A 20,291-nucleotide genomic window follows, 5' to 3' on the forward strand; every position below is an offset into this window, starting at 1 on the left:
AATATATTGTCAAAAATTTTAAATGTTTTCTTGCGTTTCGCATCTTGTTTATGTGTCATGTCAAGTTCGGAGGTTTCGTATTAAAAACGAAAGTAGAGTCGGTCACGCCGTGTGTTATGGGCAGGGGAAACGTTCAGTCTGCCTGGGTTATATATAGGTACGTGGGCTGCTAAAATCATTGTTAATATTGTGTACACATTAAGCTGTCAACTAAAAAAACACATGTACTTCTGAGGCGTGAATATTAGAAATAATTTCTGCACATTTAAATTATGAAAGGGGGGGGGGGGGCAGCTGTTTACTTCTCCCAGGGACATAATGATATAATTGTTAAGCATGTATAGGTCCCTGCTTCAACGTGATCTTCTAGCCCTGACAAACTGAAGATATAGTGCAGCTTATAATATAAGTTGATATTTATGTCAAAGACATGCTGTGCATTTAGACAGTGACATGCCCTAATTTTAATGTACAAAGATTTCAAAGTATGAGAATTTAAAGATTGATACTTGTCATTTTATTGACATGCATTCATTATTGCATTGGGACAATTTTGAGAGAATATGTAAATATAGCTGTGACAGGGACCTATATACTAGTATATAGGTCCCTGACTGTGATGATTCATGAAAATGATGCGACTTCTACTAAGTTACAGTCATTAAAGAATATTTTCCTATTTATTTATCATCCTGGAATTCATGTTTTAAAACTGATGTTATTATTATAATACATTTCAGGTAGATTCATTGATTTCGGATCAGAAAATTATCAATGTTCATGGATTCCCAGAACACAGCAGGGAGAAGTTTATGGTATGAATGCAATTATATAATATTCATTTAATAGTGAAAATTAATTTAAGCTACATGTCAGGAAAAAAACAAACACTACCTGAAGTTCTAATGATCTGAGTTCATGTTCATGATAATGTGTTTGTGTATCAGCATGATCTGTATACCTTTTCCTGCATTGTTTCATACTACAGTCATGAATCAGTGTTTTACATGTAATATTTATTTACCTTAATGACAGTCTGTTGGCCCAAGACCGGCAAATATTTGGGAGGATCAATAAATTTAAAATTAAGTCTGTATGTTATCACTTAATTGTGCCAGTATAAAAAAATTAAAGGTTCAGTTTAAAAGACAAAGATGGAACTTCACCAGTGATACATGTAGTCCAGATAAAGAGTAAAATAAAATTATTTAAATGGGATATTAAAAAAAAGATGTTTGCAACTGACAGTCATACCAATAATTTTCATTATTTAGCTATTTTCCATAATAAACAGGACAGATAATTAATACTACACAATTGGCCATTGTTGTCATTGGGGTATACCATGTAATGTATTAATATATTAAACAAATAAGAACTACTATAAATTCTCTTTTATTGTGTGCACACTTTTATTTTCAGCAAAAAACAAAAAAAACAAAAAACAAAAAAACAAAAAAAAAAAAAAAAACAAAGAAGGAGGGATACACACTTATACATGTATTTATTGGGGTATAATGCAACCACTGAAATTCAAAATGAAGAGATTTACTTCCATTCAGGGATTTAAAAAAAAAATAAATGAAAATTAAGATTTTCCAAATGCAGAGAATACAAGTATGTTATATGGAATTATGATTGAACATTTACAAATATTTATAAATCCTTCAAAAGTTTTCTATCATTAAGGGTGTACATCATAGAGACATAAATAACAGAGATTTGCAGCTGTTTGAAATCTTGCAGTTTTTTTAACTCACTCCCACTCTAACATGAGGCACTGGAAAATGCAGGGAAAAGTCATTTTTGTTTTTTTTGGGGGGATTAATTATGCATAAATTAGTGAAGCTAACATTGGCATTATGTAAAACTGGATCTATTAGCAATTACCGGTAGAATAAAAAAATCAAAAATTTCAACAGGTTTTATGATTTTTCCCCTCAAAGTAATAAAAAATGTAATCACACTAGATGACTCTGCTCACTTATTTACATTATCAATAGAAAGGCCAGAGAAGCTACATTTTATATATATACATGTATATATATATATATATATATATATATATATATATATATATATATATATATATACAATACATGTATATGCTTTTAAAGCAGAAACATTCCTTTATTTCGACAGTTGTTCATAAGTTAACCATAATTGTTAACATTATCTATTCAACGAAATTAAATCCCACATGAAATTTTACATTTCAGTATAATGAATAGGGTTACATTCGAAACAATGAAATTTAATGCCCACAAAACCTTCTCAGATAACAAATAACAAAATTTTATCCCCACGAAAATTTGTGCATCTACAGTATATAATCAACACCTTAATGCGAGTAAAACTTACAGCAGATGCATTTAGTATTTTTAAGTGCAGTGACTGGAAAAGCACAGTAATTACTCAGACCAAAGTCAACTTAAATCATTATTTAGTGTTAAGGAACAAGTTGTTTGTAAGTATATTAAAAATACTAAACAAGACAATAAAAGACAAGACAATAACAACAAAAAATATAAGGGGCCTCATAATCTTTTAGAGGGAATCATTATTAAATAATGTTTGATATCGATTGACTGGCAGACCCTGTAAACCTGAGTGATCAATTATGTTAAGAGAAGTTTGTTAATAAAGAGTATCTGTTACCACTTTAACCAGATTATTAAAATTTCATTTAAAAGGTAAACATGTTGTTGATAGTGAACAAGTCTGTGTGCCAAGAATATTATATGAAATTTCAAATGAACAAGAAATGTTATCATCTGTGTATTACTTAGATTGCATAAATTAAGCTCTCTGTATATATTTTTTGATGGAATTAGAAGAAATCTGAAAGATTGTAACCCCTTCCCAATTTTTTACCCTCCATGATTATTTTAATTTCAGTTTTCACATACAAATCAATTACACTCTATGTCAATTTTAAATTATATTCCACTTGAATATACTGTACACCAAAGAGCTCTGATTTTATGGTATTTTATGGAGATAGAGACTAATTCGCCCTGGGGTCTAAATCAAATTTAATAAATCTATTGAAATCCTAGCAGTCTGTTATTGAATTTTAGTCAATGCAAGCATTCTTAACAATTGAATAAGAAAATCATATTTACGGCATACATAATGAGCTAATCAGATCTACTTTACTTTCTTGAATTTCAACATGTTCAGCATAGGGTACATTACACCCTAAGAAAAATATTCAAAGACATTAAAGTATTGATGAACAGAAATCTCTACACATTGTTTATTTAAGTGAGAAAACACATGCAAATAAAGTATTCAATTTATTTATCTTGGACTAAAAACATTTTTGATTTAGTGTATGGAGGGTCCTTAACAGTCCTTTAATTGTCTTTAGTCTAATCGGGATCGGTATTCAACTTAACATTCACTTTCATTTTAATCATGCGAATGTGATTTTGACAGCTGAAAAGAATATGTATTAACTGGTTGTGAAACTTTGTTGAGGGTGTACAGTATGAGATATGTACATTTTATGTCGTCTTCACAAGGAGGGTTTAATTCGAATTGAACGTAAGTTAATACAAATTAAATTTGAACCACATTCACATGGAGAATTTAATGCAAATAAGTTAATTCAAATTAATTTACTGCGCATCAAATTTCTTTGCATTAACTCCGTGTGAACACTAAGCAATGCAATAATTAGAATTAAATTTTGATGCATGCGTAATATAGCACGATTACATGTAAGCCACATGCCATATGTTTGTGGTCAGGTACATTATTTACATGATTAAATACAATGAAACAAATGAAAGCCACCAGTCCTCCTCAATGTTTGGAAATATAGGATTTTTTTTAATATGATGACCTGAAGTTGAAAATACACTGTTTTATAAATAACTATATTTTGTATTTCCTGTCCTATACATACTAACGGTACATTACTAGATATATTATGTATAATGATATACTGATGATGCTTTATCAATGGATAGTAATTATTCATTTTTATTCCTACATTAACTTATTCAGGTGTGACCGGTTAACAGAGGATGCTTACTCCTCCTAGACACCTGATCCCACCTCTGGAATTTCCAGAGGGTCCTTGTTTTTTGCCAGGCACTTCACAGATTTGTATTGCTTATAGATTTTCTTAGATTGATCACTATTCATTATATTTAATTTTTTTCATTCACATGTATATCTCTTTGAACTCAAAATTGAAGACACCACAGAGGCTTATACATCTGTTTCATATTTGAATATTTACTAAAGACATTAATGGCAAGGTAACAATTAAACTTTATGATAAACACGTAACTTTAATTTTTCTATTATTAACTTCTCTTACTTATGTAGCATTATCACCTGCATATGGAGTTTAAGTCTCCCATTTGATTCAAAGGGCAAGAGCATGTGTACCAAGTACAAACAATAACTAAAATGAGGCAAGCTATTGGCAAATAAGTTGATGATACAGGTATAGCCAACATTTTGCAAATTCTGTGTTTGTTACAATGACCTTTTTAACAAATACAGTCTACAGATAAGTCAAGTGTTTACTGATGTTTTCATACAGAAATTGTTAGGCTGTTATTTTCATACTGAAGTGTCTACAGATTTATCCATTCACCCTATTATGACAAGGAGCTCACAGCAGGTGTAACTAGTTGACAGGGGATGCTTATTCCTCCATGATAACTCATCCCACCTCTTTTGAGCTTGAATACTGTTTGTAATCTTGATATTTCATTAAAGGTCTTCAACATTCTAATAGATGGGAATCACTTTATCTTTTCAGTTATGAACATTTCTTAGCAACAAACCCTGTAAGAAGAAGGACGTCTGTTCTACAGCTTGTGGTGGATTATAGAACACATGATATCAACCAAGTTTAAAGGAAGCATGTATAGCCACATTAGAAAGATTTAAGGATTGTGAGAAACCAAATATGACAAATCAGAATAAATTCCATGGGAGTGTGAAAAAAAAGAATAGTAGAGTGTAATCCTCAGGACTTTCTTCAGACTTCCATAAAGTCAGGAAATACTGTTGAACTGACAAAATTAACAAAAATCAATTGATTGTCAAAAATTCAAGGAAGATGTGCAAGTTAAGACTAAGACGGATTTTAGGAGTTTTGATGACAAAGAATCAACCTTTGGAAATATGGCTTTAAACTAGGATCTCTTTATTGGTAATTGAATTAAACATTTATCTTGATTGTTAATAACCTAACAATTATGATTACTACCATTTAATTTTAACTAATTTTTACATATAGTTTCTCTCATTGATTTTTTTAAATACATATATTTTCAATTTTCATGAAAGCTAAAGGACAAGGTGCATGTATGACTTTACACCCCCTCCCTCTTTTTGAGTTTTTAGCTCACCTGAGATGAAAGCTCAAATGAGCTTTTCTGATCACATGTCTGTCCGTCCATCTGTAAACTTTTCACATTTTCAACTTCTTCTCAAGAACCACTTGGCCAAATTTAAGCAAAGTACAAAACATTCTTGGGTAAAGGGGATTCTAAATTGTTAAAATGAAGGGCCAATTTCCCTTCCAAGGGGAGATCATCAGGAAAATGCAAATAGGGTGGGGTCATTGTAACATCTTTTTTCAAGAAGCAATGAGACAGAAAAGCTGAAACTTATATGGAAGCTTCCTGAGGTAGTGTAAATTCTAAATTATTTAAATCTTGCCACCGGTGGGGGGGGGGGGGGGGGGGGGGGACACGATGGGGCCACAATACTTACTTACTTATAGGAAAAATCTTTAGATATCTCCTTCTCAAGAACCACTGTGGCAGAAAAAGCTGAAACTTATATAAATGCTGCCTAAGGAATTGTAGATGATGAATTGTTCAGATCATGGCCCCTGGAGGTAAGGTGAGGCCTCAATAGGGAATGGATGTTTTACATTGAAATATATAGGAAAAAAAATCTTTAAAAATCTTCTTCTCAAGACTACTGGACTAGTAAAGATAAAATTTAGTTGAAAGCTTCCTGAGGTAGTGTAGATTGTAAATTGTTCAAAACATGTCCCCCGGGGGTAGGGTGGGGCACAATAGGGGATCAAACTTTTACATTGAAATATATAGGGAAAAATTTTAAATATCTTCTTCTCAAGAAATATTGGACTAGAAAAGATGAAAATTAGGTGCAAGCTTTCTGGGGCACAATATAGGGATTATATTGGGTAAATCTTTAAAACGCTTAATTCTTCTCAAGAACAACAAAGCCATGATGAATCATATTAATGTGGAAGCATCCTCTGGTAGCGTAGATTCATTTTTTTTTAACAAATAATGGCCACTATATATATGATGGGGCCACAAAATACAATCAAAATTTTACATAGAAATACATGTATATTGGGGGAAAACCTGTTGCAGAACAGCAGGGCCAAAGTGACTCAGGTGAGTGTTGTGGCCCTTAGGCCTCTTGTTTTGTTGTCAGCCCCTAGCTTTGCTTTGAATCTAATCTCATAAATGCTTTCTCATTCAAAAATTACAAAGTCTAGAGTAAAGATTCATTGAGTTAAAAGTAGGGATGAGTATCGAAATGCAAAAAAAATTAATCATGACAATATTTTGACTTAATTGTGTTTTATGATATATATTGATGCATATCACTTTTTTTTTACTTCTGTTCTACGTGTTCTACTGTAGAATATAAAAAATCATAAAAGTTTTCACTGTAAAATTGTTAGGAATAAATGCATTCTTCAATCATTATGAAATAAGGTTTGTTTATAAGGCCAAATAAAAAAATATGTGTGGTTCCGGTTACCCGACCTTCCCTATTTTATACCCCCGACCCTAACTTTTTTTTTGGGCAATTTTCATATTTTTTCCGGAATTTCAATTTCCATCAATGGCTCCAGTTTAAGTTTTAGTTTCAGCAATGACGGCCTCCTTGCAAAACATATTGCAAGTGTTAAATAGTGTTAATTCCAAAGCAAGCTAGCATATAGGTGTCCCCTACCAATATTGACTAGTATATTATCACACCACATCTAAATGCCATTTGCAAAGCAGTGATAGGTATTATTTAGAAAAAATTAAGAAAATCATTTTGTTAAAAAAAAAAGAAAAAAAAAAAAAATCCCTACCTACCTACCCTAATTTTTTTGGAAGTGTAACCGGAACCACACATATTTTTTTGTTTGGCCTAAATATAATTTATAGAATAATTAATACAAAATTCTATATCTCAAAACAAAAACAAACAAAAAAAAAAAAAAAAACAAAAACAAAAAAAAGAAATTACATTTTGTAAAGTACAGTGTACTTTACAATGACTTGAATTCTTTTCTAATTTTTAAATTGACAAATAAAAAAAAAAGAGTTAAGATAATTTATTGCTTTTAACTGGAAACCAACTTCAGTTGAAAGGTATCTCCATACATGTATTATTAACTGGTATAACAATACACCCCTAATTAAAAGACTATGTGTGACAAATAAAGGACATATAGATTTAATGAATTTATAATTGCAATAAAATCATTAGATACTTTTAGATAAAATCTGTTGAAAGCAGACATGTCAGTTAATTTTGTAAATTTAACCGATAAGAGGGATATGCTGAAGACATTAAGTGTATATGTAGACAACATATTTAAACAAGAGTACATGTTTCAAGGAACACATGTGTCACCTGCTTTGTAGTTTCATTTCAGGTGTAAACAAATCTATGAGTGCATGGTCAGCTTTTTACTTATTAATAATTACTATATATAAAGTATGATAAACTGATAGTTCATGCATTTGCCTGTAAAAAAAAAAGACATACATGGATTAAGTATACGACTGCAATAGAATCTGACAATCAAAGAAAATATGGTTCCTTAACCCTCAAAGACATGTCAAATAAACATTTAAATTTGAATTTATTAGAAATAACTATTTATCATTTTATTAATTGTTTCCAACAATCCTCCAAAAGATTTCAGTCTGTCTTTACTGCAACCATTGTCAGTCTTCACGATCCATTGTTGAATACTGATCCCGATGTATTTTTATGGTATTTTGAATGCATGTATAAGTTTGTGTGGTATCAGAATATTATACAGTTTCAAAGTACTTTTTCATGAGCTAAACATGTTTCCAATAAGCATTCAAAAGAGATTTCAGTCTATCTTTACCATGTGTTCACTGCAAATCTTAGTCTACATGATCCATTGTGAAATACCCATCACGATTTATTTTCATAGTATTTGAATATATTAAAGTTTGTCTGGTAACTGAATATCATAGCCGGTTTCAAAGTACATAATCATGAGATCATGAACATATATTAATGCTAATTATCTAAACCCTGCCTCTCAAAATTCAATATTCATAAGTTTAATTAACTGCCCAAGATATTTTTTGCAAATTAGGTCAAATGTCAAGGTCAAGTGGATTGTAATGCTGATATTTTTTATATTGCCTTATGACAAATAGTATACATGCTAAATAGCATAGACTTACCTATTAATGTCAAATATATGTTGTATATCAGCACTATGAACTATTTTAAAGGTCAAGGTCAAAGGTCACAAGGTCGGTACCTCCATGATAATTTACAAAAGCTGTAGTGCCAAGCAATGTATGTGCAAAACATCAAATCCATACCTCTAACAGTTCTTGAGATATAGGGTGTGACAGACAGACGGACAGCTAGACACAGACAGATGCTTGGTAAAGTGATCCCTCAGTGCCGATCTGCAGGCGACACCGAATAGTGAATGAATTCTAGCAATGGACAGGCTTTCTACAGCGCAGTGTATATATGTGAAAACTTCCTACACACAATATTGTCATTAAAAAGCCCCTGCAACCTTTACATCTAATATTCTTGATAATTACTTTCTTCAAATTTTAATCTGCCATAGCAAGAATGATGCAAGTGATGAAAAATATTTGCTAAAAAGGATCAATTAAAATTTCTAATGTTTAAAAAAATGTTTTCTTTACTCTTTATTCATCATAATTTTATGTGAATCTAGTTTTAAATTTTATATTCTGTTTTAATCACCAAATGTAAGATTATCACTATTTAGAAAAAAAAATCTCAATTAAAAAAAAGTTGGGTCTTTTAACTTTTGAGGGGGTGTAAACTTCTTATTTTATTAGTCCCCTGTGGGTGAAACTGGAGGGGACTATAGGTTTTCTCCTTCACGGTCTAACTGTCAGTCTGTTCCATTTGCTTTTCCACACTTCTTTGTTTTATTACAGCTATGCTCTGAAAAGTGGGGTTTTCCTTTTAATTTATTTAGTAAGCATGTTCTACATGTTCTACATGTATATGGCACATCATGTTCATGTACACATGTACTTAGAGATCAATATTTTTATGATGTTCATTTTTAAATTAATGAATAAACTACTGTTTTAGAGAGTCTTCAAAATATTTGCACACCGTATGTAATTATTTTAATCCCCTACCAGTGACACCGGAGGGGAGTATAGGTTTCCCCCTTATCTGTCCATCAGTCTGTCTGTCAGTCTTCGTCACTTGGTTTTCTGGATTTTTTTTTTCTAAACACTCGCAGATACATGTGTATTCAGCTGATTTTAAGTATATGTGAGTGTACCTGGATAAGTTACAGATCAAGTTTGCATTTCATTACACTTTGTTGATTTTTGACAGAATTATAGCCTTTGGGAACCAGATTACTGTGACTTGCCAGAAGGCTTATGCAATACTCTCAAATGATTGTTATTTTGAAATTTATTTTCATTTACAAATAACAATTAACATATACATATAACAGTAGAATGTATAAGGATTACATTTAAAACAAAAATAGCACATCATAAGTACATGTACATTGTAGGGCAACATACAGTTTATAAAATGATAATGTATAAATATGCAGGAAGGATTTTATGATTGGAAGTGTTTTTTTTTTAAAAACATGCTTGATTAAATGATCATTTAAATTTAATTTCAATATAGATGCATGCATGATGGTGGGCTGAAGAAGAAAACCAGGACAAATGAAAATTCCTAGTGTTCATCAGAAAAAATGATCGAATCATGCAGCCATTTTGAGTGCTTGAATGCCCAACTGAGAGAGCCAGCCAATGCGGAAAATATTTCTTGGAAGTTACACCAAATCTGCTGTGACAATTGAATTAAAGCTTTAAAAGTACATTTAAAAACATACTGCCTTAAAATTACATTTGTATATGGTGTAATTATTTCAAGGAGATACAACACACCTGTAAGGTCCATAGCTAAACATGGATATGGAATTTAGCTCACCTGATCCAAAGGCTCAATTGCAAAGGTTCAATTGCACAATTCTGATAAAAAGAAGTCTTTTATATGTTTGAGTGTTTACCTCCATTAACTTTTAACATTTTCTAATTTTTTTTTTAACATTTGGTCAATGTAAACCACATTTGGTACAATGTATCTCAGCTTAAAAGGAGTTATAAAGCTTATTCAATTAAAGGGCTGCATTCTTTTCCAAGGGGAGATAATGAAGAAGTATGAAAAATGGGATAATGTCAAAGACATTTAAAAACTTTCATTTTATGATCTATTTGGTCATATAAGACAAATGTTATCCAAGAGTTTTCTTAATGAGCATAGATTCAAGTTTTTTTCATTGCCCCTAAGGCGAGGGTAGAGCTGCAGAAGGGGTTATATGTTTTGCATAAAAATAGGTATAAGTGAAAAACTAGCAGGGTGACATAAATCAAAGTCATATGCAAACATTACAACATCATATGGATTTAATTTTGTTCAAATTATAGACATTGGGGCTAAAAGTAAGGTTTTCATTTTGCATGTATCTATGTGTCAACATTTAAATTTGTTTAATTTATGGGCATTGGGGTTAGAAACGGACTGAAATTAGGGTTTAAATTGTACATGTATAGAAGTGTCAACATTTTTTATAGGAATATGGAGGGGGAAAATCTTTAAAAACAATCTTTTTAAGAACAGTAGACACAAAATGTCTCAGGCAAGCATTTTGGCTTTTGGCATCTTCAGTGTATTAGATTTTCATTCATATAATTTTAAGATCATAAAAGTACACCCTAGCTTTTCTGAAGAAACAAAGTGAGTTTAATTTTTTAAAATAATAAATGATTTTAATGGAAAAAGATGAATTAAGCCTAGTCATAAAGGTCCAGTTTTCATTTTGAAGTCTTTGTGAGGGTTTTTACTTATTTGAGAAGTAATTTGAATTTGTACTTGGTTGTGTGTGGCACATATCTATATCTGTGTAAACCAGTATATTATATGCAAATATTGTTCAGAATTAGTTGACTTATTAATGAAATTAATTGTAAAGATTCAAGTGATCCTTCTGGTCAGGTGTTTTTTTTATTAAAAGTTCTTTTTTATCATTTTTTTTTAAAATCAAATTTGAAAATATGTAAAGAGATAGGCATTATTTACTATTTATATTTCAAGTCTCAGTGGAAGTAATGTTTGAGGTCCAAAATTGAAATATATCAGTCTGTTTTAATATTTGATCTCCTAGCCTAGCCCGTATTCTTCAATCTGATAAAATATTCTCATTATATAAATGAATTAATAAAGTAATAAAGTAAATTTGTATTCATTTTTATCAAATATCTGTATATCTTAAAAGATTCTTTGTTTGCATTTGCAATATCCGGTAACATGCCTCAGGCTGGCCCTACCTAATCTAGGGACCAAAATGTGTCACTCTCCCTGCCACCGTCCTTTACAACTTGGAGTTTATGATGAACTAGTGAATTGTGTATGAAATTACGTATGACTTGGGGTGTGGTGAAGTTTGAGACTGTGATGGCTGGGGCCATGAGAGTTACTTTGTTCAAGGAAAAAACGCTACTGAAAGACACACGCTTGGGTTTTTCTACAATACAGAGTACTAAATTTCATGGGTGATATTGAGGATATCAAATCTACATTCAATGAAGAAATCAGTGACAATGTTAAGCAACCTCAACTCCCCCCCCCCCCCCCCCCCCGCTCCACATTTTGTGTACTTGTATGAGAATCCCCCCCCACACTTTTTTTTTTTTTTTCAAATTTCCACTTTGATGATACTGATGGAAGGGGTTAAGAAAAATAATATATTATGTAATAAGGTTGGATACAGGTGGTATTGAACCAGGGCTTTGGAGCACACTCCATTAAAGAAATTCTGGAAATATTTAAGGAACCTAAAACCAGTTTTCTTCCTTCTATTGATAGCACATTGCCGAGATCACAAATCCACAAAAGTTCTGTTCACTAAATTCAATTTTCATGCTACAAGAGTTGAAGTGTCTTGATTTTATTCCTTAGTAATAATTCATCATTTATTTATTCAAAATGGAAATAAAAAAAATAATAATTTAGCACGAGTTTCAGTGCCCCCCCCCCCCCCCTAAAAACTCATAAAGTTCAACGAATGAACGCATTATCTGAAGACTGGGTATAAAATTGTTGTCCTTCCTCTTTGTGTTTTATGTATGCATCAAGATCATATCCCAGTCACTGTGGTATTTAAGAAATTTTATGTAGTATGTAGATAACCACTACATGTACAACGTTGACTGGTGTAATTTCATGTGCACCATGTAGTTAAACCTATAATTACAAGATTGGTGAAATCATAGTGCACTTTTGAACGTCACAGAAATTCTTTTTTGTGACCATGGCAACACCGTTCACTGAAATAAAAAAAGTGAAACAAAGAATTCTGTGTATCTTAGCGTACTCTACTTGTATATACCAAGTTTTATTTAAATCGGGCAAAACTGTTGGAAGAGATACAAGAAGTCCACACTTACAAATGACGGACACTACCATTGCATAAAATCTTTCTATCATATAAAATCGACAAGTAGAGCTTAAAACTAATTCAATGCATGCTTTATTTTGATAGCATCAGTCACTTCTCTTTAAAGGAAGTACATGTATTACTTGTCAATTTATTTGTATTTCTGGGAAGTTTTTTTTTTTTTCAGTTTTACTACATTTTAATTTGAAGGGAAAAAAAACCCTGCTCGCCCGGGGACGCAAAACACAGCATTTATTTACTGTGGCCTAATGAAATGAGCTTGTTAGTCCGTTGGCCTGTATATTATAGATTTTTGCAAGAGTATCTGAGGGCCCGGAAATACAACATCGTTATTTTGGTATATTATACTTTTATGTAAATTACTGGAATTTGATTATTCGAGAAACATTTGTTTAAAAAACACTGTTACCCTCTGAATGATGAAACCACGCCTTCCAGATAGAATTTAGTAACAGTCAACATTGCTTGACGACGAGTGATATCAACCCCCCCCCCCCCCCCCCAAGAAAAATACCGCCCAGAATGTATGCGCGAGCGCTTCATCTTTATTTACAGTATTTGTATAAAACACCCAGAATAATATAATAAATACTACATGTAGTAGAGGGTATCATTTGAAAATTTACAATGTTACCCTCAACTATATACATGCAGTATTTATATAATATGATGTCCATGGTTACTATAACCAAAGAAGTCACTCTTTTCGTTTAAGCGATATAATGAATTACCTTTATAACAGATTAAAATTGTTCGTCCCTGGCACCTGGCTACAAGCATGTTTTACTTTGTAATGCGGAGTACACTGTATCTATTAACAATAGTCACAAGAAGTTCTTCAAAAGCGCGTGTGTCAACACAAACAAGTTATGTGATTTGCTGTTTCATTTTAATAATTTTCCATACATGTTTATTTAATATCTTTCATAAATGAAATACAATTCAGTAAACACTGTGCCGTGTCAGCATAATGTGCATAACGTAACTAGAAAACGTAATTAAGATAGGTTGCGGGTTTACTGGGAAAAAATATTCACGAGAAAACATATCCCAAAATTTTAATTGTTCTAATGTTCAGTGCATTTTGAGACATAACGGTGTTATCTGTATTATTTATTTAGTTTGCCTATCTAGGTTAATTGAAATATTACTATAAACGCGGTGTAGTTTGTTGTGCAATTTTTTTTTTTATTGTTTTACTGTGGAAATGCGTATTTAGAAAAATAGCGCTTTCTACATTTTTTTCGAATGGAGATATGATTTTAAAAATCAGATAATTTTTTTATAAGGACGTAAAGGAATTATTCAAGAATATTTAAATGTTAAGACGAGGTAAAATTAATTAAACCTATTGATATATTAAAAAATTAATATGTCTTCGGTGAAAATTTAAACGGACGAGGAGCAATGCAGTTACATTGTGTATTCCAAAACGGGAGGTCATTACTGCTACATTGCGAAAAATTTCAACTCATTACCGCTACATTTCTTTGAAATTTCGGGTGATCATTACCGCTACATTTTATCTATAAAACTATTGGCGATTACAACTCATTACCGCTACATATTCAAATCTGCCAGCAATGGCACGAAATATGCATGAGTTCTATTCAGGCCGGAAGGAGAGTAACAACACGAGTCAGAAAAAAACTGTACGCAAAATATGAAAATGATGAGATTTCCAGACAGCACTAGCACAGACGTCTGAAAGGAACTATTTGACAAGAAAAAAGTCTGTCGAAGCGAACGATATAATTTTAAAGTAGGTTAATGATTGATATATGAACAAAATACGAGCTTGAAGCGGGGGTGCCTGAAATTGAGTTAGGCACCTTGTGGTAAAAATAAGTATGGGTGCCCCGTATACGAAACAAGTGCCTGTGAGCACTAGGCCCACGTCAAGCAAATGGCCTTCATAGATCTATCAATTCTGTGAAGACTGTGTGTTTTATCCACAGGTACTTCGGGACAGGACCCCCCCCCCCCCCCCCGATATTCAACCCTGGGGCTTGTTGGACATTTTTTTTCACAAATTATATTTATTGCACTTATTCATCATGTGTACCATAGGAAAAAATCGTGAAAACCCCAAAATAATCGTTCCACACAAAAATACCCCACTATACATTATAATGTATAGTGGGGTATTTTTTTTTTTTTTGAGGGGGGGGGGGGTACTGTCCACAAGTACCTGTGGTTTTATCCATGAACAATTTCTCTGTTTTAATATTTTCGAAAACGTTTTATTACGTAGATTTTATATACTAGTAAAAAAGTGAGAAAAAAATCTGCTGAAAGTCCTACATTCACTTCCCTCGTGGTGAGCAGAAAAAAAGTCTTATACATGTGTTTGTTGTACTTTTAATCAATATGTTCATGAAAAAGCTGCTGGCTATAACAAACGAGGCAATGTAGCGGTAATAATCTTTTTTATAGCGGTAATGAGTATGTAGTTGTAATGAAAATTTTGAAAATGTAGCGGTAATGATACGCACCCTCCGAAACATATGACTCGATCTACACCCCCACCCCATTTGGTCGACTTATTTCAATACAAACCCCTTTGATAATTTTTTATTTGTAACAACTTTAAAGATTAAAACGTTTTTATTTTATTTTATTATTTACGGATTTGAATTTAATATTCCAACAAATTTGTCTCTATTAAAAAACGATTGAAAACTATTACATGTACATGTATTACACTAATAAGTAGATACATGTAAAAGGCTTTTTGAATTGAACAGTTTCATATTTTTTCCCGACTAATCAATCATTTAAGACGACAATAGTATTAGAATATGCACGTACTGTAGTCCCACGTGCAAGCCTATTTTCCGATGCGAAGTCAGCAAGATTTCAGTTCCCCAAGAGCAAGTCTATTTCCCGAGGCGAAGCCGAGGGAAATAGGCTTGCTCGAGGGGAACTTGAATCTTGCTGACTCCTTCAATGATATACTTTAGCTGTTTTATTACACCGATACAAAAAAAATATTTTCAGAGAATCAGGAAAATGAGTCAATTTACTCTTATTTGGTGAAAATCAGTAGAGGTACAATAATTTTTTTTTTTGTATCGGATAAAATTCTGGGAGAAAACTTTTCTAATTATCAAGATATATTGATAACGTATATACTTGATATATCTATATGTTGCGTTAAGTTTTTTTATTTACTTGTTATTAAGCGTTATTTTTCCCGATTTCTCTTAGTTTTTTTTATCGGTAAGTATCTATCGATGTATAATGGGGGCCTATAGCATATAAATTTGCACTTTCTGCTTGTATTTCACAAACACAGAATTTTAAAAGAAACCACTTTGTATGTGTATTGTTGCCACCACCTTTCCTTCTCTTAAATTTTAAAGTACTGTGGGTATATACTGTTCCTAAAAATAAATCAGCGCTCCGTTCATTAAATGCTGGAAGATAAAAAAGTTAATTTTGGCGACTAAAACTGACATTATTTTGTAAACCATATTGGAAAAACACCATTTCATCATGTCTAGAAAAGTAAACTGTTATAGGTGAATTAAAGCGAACAAATGCTTCCAGTCGAAGAAACCCTAAGGGAAAGATAACGAAGTATGGAGCTAGTGCCAAAATGGTCCGTATTATCGGAGGAAAGGTCACTGTGGATGAGTAAATTTACACAAAATGCACCCTTAATTGGAATATATATAGACGAAGCTTCAGACTTCTTCTGATGATGGCAATTCAAATGCTAAAACTTTTTATATCGACACAAAATCTCACAATGTACCTTTTGTAGATCATTTAGAAAAAAATCTTAAAAACTGTTTCTAAGGAAGCCTGCACACAGGTATTTTTGAAGTATAATGTGATATTGCACGACAATGCACGTGCATCCCCCTCTCACTTGTCTAATGTACATATGATTAGAGATATAGATGTTATTGAAAACCTCCATAGGACTGATGAAATAGGGCGTTAAAATGTCTTAATTGGAATGAGAATTATTTCTCTCACTGGAGGGATATTTTGTTAAAATCAGAAAGTACATCAGTGGATTTCGACAATGAATCCCTAAATAATGAAGATTATAGTGACTTGACTGGAATAAAAAAAAAGGAATAGGTCACATTAAAAATAATATTTGTTTGCCCTTTCCTGACTCAGGGTAATAAATAGTGGGTCGATAGGTAGGTGAGAAAAAATGTTTCCCCCTAGAAATTTCAACATACACGTTGAAGGGATGAAAAAATTCAGAAATAAACAAGGAAAAAAATATCGTTTCCTGGAGGTTTTTAAAAAAAAAATTTGAGTCGGGCCATTTTTAGCCGGTCGGTCGGAAGAGGGCAAACAAACAATTTTTTAAAGATGGCCCTATGAAACAAATAATGCGTCCCAGACTCTGCAAAAGATACTGACACTGATGTTTCATCATCCAGCAGCGATGATACTGAAATTTGATTTTTTCAAAGATTTATTTCTTACACAGAGAGCGTAGTTCTCTATTATATTTCAACCTCATATTTGTCGGAGCACTTGGATTTTACCAAACTAATTAATAAAATGTATATGCAATGAAATAAATATTCTAATTATGCACTAAATCATTCATCTTTTATTTTCTCTGTAACAGAAATTTTTTAGCAAGACAATTACATCATAACTAAATTATGAATTAATCATGACATAAAGAGGGAAAATGTGTTGTAAATAATTAAAATACAAATGAAAAAAATACACAAAAATGCAACAAGCAGAAAATAACACTTATATGGTACACTATTTTATAGTAAAGGTTAGCCAGACAAGGGGGTTTGACTCTTCGTTTACAAATTCATGCCTGCAGTCTGTTGTAGAGTTCACTGGATGTGACAACATTTGAGCACTGAGTTTTTCAAATTCGATCTCCTCCTCTTCATACAGGATAAGTGTTGGTCGTCTAAGAAGTATGTTCATCTTTTGGAAGACCGCATACATGTAGTTCAGCTTCCAGGTGAACATTGAACGAGCTGATAAAGAGTTCCACCATATGTTTTGCTGATTGACTAGGACCGGAAAAGGTACTGTTGCATGTGAAAAGACGTTTGTAATAGCGTAACCGCATAACACACATGCGAATGGAGTTTGAGCGGGTTATGACCCATTAAGTTGCAAATGAATTTAAGGTTCTGGCCTGGCCTGAATTTCGCTCATAAAACTTAGTACATCTCGAACACGAGCTAAACTTTTAGTTTTTAGGCATATCTATACAGACCATGCTTAGAGTTTTCAACTAAAGTATGACAATGTTCTGATTTCAAAAGGTAAATTTTGTGTTAAAAAAGGGGCGAAATCGCAATGTAATGAAGAACCATCCTTTAAAGTGACATAGTGTCGTTCACTGGCACATATTGTCATCGTTGACATAATGTGCCTATATAATAATTATGCCTTATTTTTCTTCTGCCGAACGAGTGACAATGTGTGCAGAACAATTTTGCACAATGACGCTACAGGCTATACGGTGTGTGCCATGAATTTTCAATTAATTGCTAAATAGTAAAATTAATTTTAATTGCAACCAGCGATTATCATCTTGCAAACTCTGAAGTTCAGGCCGGCAACATGTGTCACAAGGGTCTGCACACTTTGTCGCCGGCGACAGTGTGTGCAGGTATGTGACGGTACATATTGTCGTTTTGTACATATTGTCGTCGGCGACAAATTGTACCTACCCTCACTGCACATATTGTCGTCCATAGGTACATATTATCGCCGGCTGAAATGTTACACATGTACATATTGTCGATGGCGACATTATGTGCCTCACCCTCACTGTACATATTGTCGCCCCAAAGATAGTGTTGCTTAAAAATTTCTTTCGTTGTTTTTTTTTTTTTTTTTTTTTTTTTTTTTTTGTTTTGGTAGTTTTGTGAATGCAATTGGTGTCTGAATCACACTGACGTGTCTCGTATGCTATTTCATGCAACGTGATTGTGACGGTACATTTTGTCGTCCTGTTCATATTGTCGCCGCCGTTCTCAGTGGTGGATCAAGAAATTTCAGACTGAGGGGTGGGGGGTGGGTGCGGGCGGTTTAGAATTTTTTTGACAAGCAAAAAAGTCATTTGTGTGAAAAGGTGTGTTAGTGTATATGTTAAGTAATATAAATTATTTAATTATGACATTTTACCTGTAAACTAACTTGAGAGTATCTAAAAGTTAAAGAAACAGAATTTACCAAAGAAGAAAAAACAAAATCAAACTACCCGTATATACTCGCCTATAAGTCGGTTTTTTGGGAGTTAAATTTTGGTCCAAAACTCTATGTCCGACTTATAGGCGAGTCATAAAAAGGGCGAAATGTAGTATTTTATAAACATTTTGTGGATATTTTGTATCATTTATGTATTCTAAGATTATGCATTTACACATGTTAAGGTACAAGTATTCACATATTTTCATAACTTTATTTCTATCTTTAGTCTGCATTACTTATTTTTTTTTAAATGACTTAAGATTACATATCTGCGTCATTTCTTAAAATGTAATTGAAACCAGGTTACATTTGATGTAAAAGATCAGAGCATTGATTTGAAATTTTCAATCGATTCTGGCAAAAATATATACCGACTTATAAGCGGGTCATTGGCAAATCCCTCCAAACTAACCTCAAAAAATACAACCGACTTATAGGCGGACCGACTTATAGGCGAGTATATACGGTACCGGGCGGGGTTGGGGGGGGGGGGGGTGCGCCGGTGCTACATCTGTTTGGTTTTTGAGAAGATTTTTAAAGATTTTCTTTGTATATTCTTATGTAAAACATTTATCAACCATTGTGGCCCCACCCTATCCATAATTTGAACAAAATTGATTTTTTTTTTTTTGTTATAATGTCCATCTCGAAAATTTTTAATTCGTATATAGACGTCACCGTTTACCGGTGGAGGGCTGCAAATTTAGACCTTTACTTGGCACTCAGGGTCATTGAGCAGTTAGAGATCTTTTTCGTGCCAGCACCTCAAAATTGATCGTACGATACGTAACGAAGCTTTCACATAAGTATCGTCTCCTCTGACCAAGCACTTCTTGAAAAAAAAAATTGAAAGAATTTTTTCTAAATATTCTATGAAAAACTTTAATCACCTATTGTAGCCACACCCTTTCCCTGAGGGACATGATCTGAATAAAACTGAATCTACACTTCAAAATGAAGCTTTCACATAAGTTTCATCTTTTCTGACACTCAGTCGGTAGAGCGCTCGCTCCGTGATCGGGAGGTCGTGAGTTCGAATCTCGGCCGCGACAGACCCAAGTCGATAAAAAATGGGTAGCAACTGTTCCTTCGCCATGCGCTCGGCACTTTGAAGTGAAAGTTGCGGGTCCTTCGGATGAGACCTTAAAAACCGGGGCCCCGTGTCACGGCAGGCGTTGGCACGATAAAGATCCCTCACTACTCAATGGCCCTGAGTGCCGAGTAAAGGTCAAAATTTGAAGCCCTTCACCGGTATATGGTGACGTCTCTATATGAGTGAAAAATTCTCGAATGGGACGTAAAACAACATACA

General features: G+C 32.9%; 2 long non-coding RNA genes across 2 annotated transcripts in view; both read left to right on the forward strand.

The window, feature by feature from the left end:
* Nucleotides 1–20,291, forward strand: part of LOC133189359 (uncharacterized) — a 201,871-nt gene that overhangs the window by 122,311 nt on the left and 59,269 nt on the right. The window lies entirely within an intron of this gene.
* LOC133189356 (uncharacterized) lies at nt 121–5,047 on the forward strand. Its single transcript, XR_009721444.1, has 3 exons — nt 121–157; nt 741–815; nt 4,784–5,047. It is a non-coding gene; the product is annotated as an uncharacterized LOC133189356 (long non-coding RNA).

This window comes from Saccostrea echinata, unplaced genomic scaffold, assembly GCF_033153115.1.
Source record: "Saccostrea echinata isolate AGI-Se365-2 ecotype Australia unplaced genomic scaffold, CSIRO_AGI_Sech_v1 ptg000017l, whole genome shotgun sequence".
Lineage (NCBI taxonomy): Eukaryota > Metazoa > Mollusca > Bivalvia > Ostreida > Ostreidae > Saccostrea > Saccostrea echinata.